Raw genomic sequence first — 5,120 nt, 5'->3', positions numbered from 1 at the left:
TGATAAATGTTGTGTTAGAAATGAAGAGATCCACGTCAAATACTGACACCACTCGACGTCCATGTATATGGGAAAAGACTGTTGGCAGGGCATGATAAATGCTACGTTAAAACGAAGAGATACACGTCCAATATTGACACCACTCGACGTCCATGTTATTTGGGAAATACATAGGGACGTCATTTTTCCTTCCTTATTCGACGTAAAATTATTTGAAGGATTTCTAAAAGAAATCCATTATTACATAGGTGATAAATGGAAACGAAACAAAGGAAAAACATAATAACACTAAACATAGGAAAAAAATGAAAATCAAACCACGAAAAGATCCGAAGGGTTGTTAAAATGTAGAAGGATTTTTGTGAATGGAGGTTGTAGCGTTTTGAAAAGGGTGCAAAATCCAAATCTTTCAACCTTTTTCTTTGTTAAAATGTAGAAGGATTTTTTTGAATAGAATATGTTTTAAATTCATATGTGTTAACATTTTCCTCTGGTTTGCTACCATGCATTCATCGTTAACAAAGAAATTTCTTTGTTTAGTAGAGGAATCGATAACAAATCAACGGAAAAGGTTAACATGAATTTGTTTACGGAAGTTCTGTAGTTTAGTGAAGGAGGAGTAACGTATTGAAAGGATGCAAAATCCAAATCTATCAACCTTTTCCTTTGGTTTTCTATACTCCTTCAAGTTTTTTATTGTCCTTGAAGGAGATAACAGAAAACACAAAGAAAAAAAATTAACAGATGAAGTTCATAGTAGAAATTTTATAAATGGATGTCTACAATTATCTAAGGCTCTGAAACTGTATTTATAGAAAAAAAGAATCATTTCCTTTGGCTTGATGTGGGGTGACCTTTGGCTTCAATAATAAAATGCAGTCTCAAGGCAAAGGTCGCTCCTTTTTATTATTTTTATCTTTTTTCATTTTTCCTTTTTAACCTCCAATAACATGTCGATTTTGGAAATATTCGACGTCCTCTGTAGGGTCTGTTTTTGAAATTCCTTGATAGAGTTTATGAATTTTATGAATGGAACTGTTAGCGTTTTGGAAGGCCTTGGAGTTGTTACAAGTTAACACAAAGAAACCTTGGAGTTGTTACAAGAAATTTTATAAATGGATGTCTACATAAATAATTATTGTTGGGAAAGGCTTGATTTGTGCCTGATATGGGCTTCAATAATAAAAGACAGTCTACGTAAATGATATATGGGAAAATGTAGTTTGCTACTAGAAACGAAGAGGTTCATGTCAATTTCTTTAGACATCTAAAGTGTCTTTTTGGTTTAATTCTTTTTTCTTTTAATCCAACAATAAACGTCGGATTCCTTGGGCATCTGACGTATTCGTCGGTTTAAAAGAAAAAAAATTATTTGTGGCAAAAAAACGTCGAATTGGTGAAAGAGTTCGAGATTCTTTTGTTGGTTTAAGAAAAAAAGAAAAAAAGAGGGACTGAGGTTATTGTTAACGTTGTTTGTTCTGTTATGAGATGTTGAACTTTAACGTTATACGCGAGTACATGTCAAAGCCAAATCCCCACATAATTTGACTTGATATGTGGCTTTCTCCGCTTAATAAAACGTCAAAGCCACGAGAAAAAATTAAAAACATAATTTCTGGAAAATACAACGTCCAACGCGAAAAAAATTCGACGTTATTTGATTGGTTTAAAAGAAAAAGTAATAAAAAAGGAACTAAATAATAAAACGTCTAAGACAGTATAAAACTGACATTTTATGGGTTGATTTAAACGAAAAATAAACAAATAACTTTTAGCTGTAATATACAACGTCCTTCTTTTGTTACGGTTGACGTCATATTAATTAAATCAATATTTAGTATTTATTTATTCTATATTGGACGTCGGCTGCTTCCTTAGGGACGTTATGTGATTACGACCAACACGTCCAATCCCAACTTGTACGATGTTTTGTATTGTTTTAAACGTCAACCCCATAAAGTGTGGGACGTTTTGTTTGGTTTATAAGAGAAGAGAAATAAAGAATAAAAAAGAGATTTACTCTTTAGCTTCATGCTGACATATAAAACGTCAAATATTTGTCATGGTTGACGTCAAATGTAGGGGTATGAGTAATACTGCTGGAAGCAAACCACTATTTCGTTATTTTTTTAATTTAAATTCAACGTCAGATGTTTATTAACTTGACGTTATGTGATTTTAAGGTCATTGTTTTACGTCGATCTGGGCCTTATTTGACGTTAATACATTTTAGATTATGTCGATATGCTTCTTGTTTGACGTTAACACATTTTAGACGGCGCACTGTTTTAGTAATTAACGTGGAGCGTTTCAATTTATTTACGAAAATGTCACCGATCATTTTTAACATTGGATATTGAGTGCTACGACGTTGAACGCGTGACGTTATACGTTGTTTTTCCACTAGTGTTGAACACCAATGAGGGTTTTATTTTTATTTTTTTTTGTCCCTCCAACACAGTGTTAGCTCCTTCATTCTTCTTGTCGGACAATCCGTCAATGTAAAACTTCCACATTTGATCTGAGTGGTCATCCTGATTTTGAAGCTCGATAGCAAATTCAACCAAGTGTTGGCACACGATTTGTAGCAAAGGCCAAACTTTGATAATTTCATTGACCAATTGATTATTTGTTTGGACGACCACTTGATAACTTTGAAAATGAGGTTTAAGTTGCCAGGTTGCTATTAGTAATGACAACACACCTTTTCAATTTGTTGATAGTGTGTGTATAGTGTTTATATAATATAAAAGCCGTAGAAGACGAGAAAAGAAAGGTTAATCGCTTTTGAGTTAGTTATTGTATTACTCAAAATTCCAAATTTGGAGAATTTTGCTTGATGAAACGAGACTTCATCTATTTTGTTTTCTTCTATATTTTCGCTTGGCAAAATTGAAAGTACTCATTTGTGATTGTATGTTTGGAGGTGGTTGGGTATGTACACGTGGTTGGAGGATGGTTGGTTAAAGGGAGGTCTTTCTCTTGGTGAGGTATAGGTATGACTTCTTTTTTAGAGTTTTATATTTCTTAATGTTGTTTATAGGATTAAGATCATGACAAATAATTGTTTTCTAAATTTTCTTTGTGGCATAAAAACATACATTTACCTAGGTTCATAATAATGTGTATGATATTCTTTTGTCCTAATTATGTTCTCTTTATATAAAGAGGTATATGGTCTCTATGTAGATTTATGAAGAAATTTATCTTGCTAGTTTGGAGGAGTGTAAAAATAATTTGCATGGACCTATTTTGTTAACAAAAAGGATAAATTGTTTACACATTTAGACCTTTGTAGAAAAAGTCGATGTGGCTTGAAAGCATTTGGGTCAATGGAAGGAAAATACACTTGACAAAGTGTCCTATGAATTTACTTTTTCTTGTTTAGAAGACATGCAAAAGGTTTTGACTGTTGGAACTTGAAATTTATCTCCTGTCATTCTTCATTTTTTTCTTGGACAAAAGATTTTGTCTCGGCTTCCATGAAACTCACAAAAACTCCATGTTGGGTTCACATTTATGATCTTTCTTTAGAGTATTGGCACCCAAAAGCGGGTTTCTCAATAGCACGAGAAATGGTTACACCTTTATCTTTAATGGTTATATCAAGAATAAATCTCGAGATTTCTTAGCACGTGTTTTGGTTGATGTTGATTTGTTATCTAATTTTCCTAATCAAATTTTGGTGAAAAGGATAGAATTTGCATTTATTATTGATGTGAAGTGTGAGGAATTGCCTCTATTTTGTTCAAACTATAAATTGATTGGTCATAACTTATCTAGTTGTAGGTAGTTACAATAAGAGGTCAATGTTATTTCTGCTACGGAGAAAATAGTTTGTGCACAAATACAATAACATTATAGTCGAAAGGTGGTTGGTGCACAAGATGAGACTAATAACTCTTTAACTTTAGTGGTAAAACCTGTGATGGAGCCTACGATGGAGCCTATTGTAGAACTTGTGGTAGTGCCCGTGGTGGAGCTTATGATTTAGTCTTTAATGGTGTAACATGTTGCTTAGTCACAATCTAAGCTAGAGGTGGGTAATCATGATAACATTTGTATTGCGAATGCATATTCTCTTGTTAAGAATTTAGATGGTGGTGTGCAAATGGAGTCTGATTCGTTGGTTGATATACTTTTTTTTGGAGGATGTCACTTCCATTGTGAATTATTTATAGGATTTACAATAATTAAATTCAGCTTATAGTAGTTTAGTGGAATTTCTAATCCTTTGACATTTAAGAAAACTCATTTTGCAAAGGAGTTGAAAATAACTTCTAAATGGACTAATATGCTTTATGGGAAGGAAGATTCTAATATTGATGATGAGGTCGTTCAAACTACAAGAAAGTTTGGTAAAGATAGACAAAAAAAAGTTAATACTAAATCCTCTTAAGCAAAAACTTCTAAAAAAGTGAAGGCCTTTTTTGAAATGTTAATTATTGACTAATAATAAATGTTTTAAAATGATAAGAATTTTGCCTTTATCCTAATATATAAAGCTCAAAGTATTAAATAATTTTCATGGAGAAAATGTGACTTTTTTTAATATGTATTTTTTTTCCTGATGTAATTTTATTTTTTATGGTCTCTACTTTTTTTTAACATAAATTTATTAGGTTAAATATAATTTTAGTCTCTTAACTTTTACGAAAAATTAAAATTAGTCTCTTTTCATAACTTTGACCTAATTTACTACTCAATTATAGAAATGTGTAAATTTAATCATTTTAACCAAATTTTGTTAAATTTATTTAACATTTTAAATATATTTCATGATAATATTTGAGTTGTTTATGTTGTTTGACTCATTTATACTTTAATATTATGTGTTTAAAATATCACATAAACTTAGTAAAATTTAATTAAAAATTTAAATTTGTTGTGTTTCTAAAGTTGAACAACCAAATCGAATCAAAGATCGGAAAATTAATTGATTCAAAATATTTCTACGAGAAAAAAGTATTTAACCTAAACTTATTTGAAAATTGAATTGGCTTAATTGTTCGTGGTATAATAAATAAATACCATGATACTTGAGAGAAGGATTAACTTGTGAAAAAAAGATAAAAACAACACCTTGTAAGAAATTTTCTTTGCCTATCTCCTGGATCTTT

Source organism: Vigna angularis, chromosome 7 (genome assembly GCF_016808095.1).
Source record: "Vigna angularis cultivar LongXiaoDou No.4 chromosome 7, ASM1680809v1, whole genome shotgun sequence".
NCBI classification, from domain to species: Eukaryota; Viridiplantae; Streptophyta; class Magnoliopsida; order Fabales; family Fabaceae; genus Vigna; species Vigna angularis.
This window is presented reverse-complemented; position numbering follows the sequence as displayed.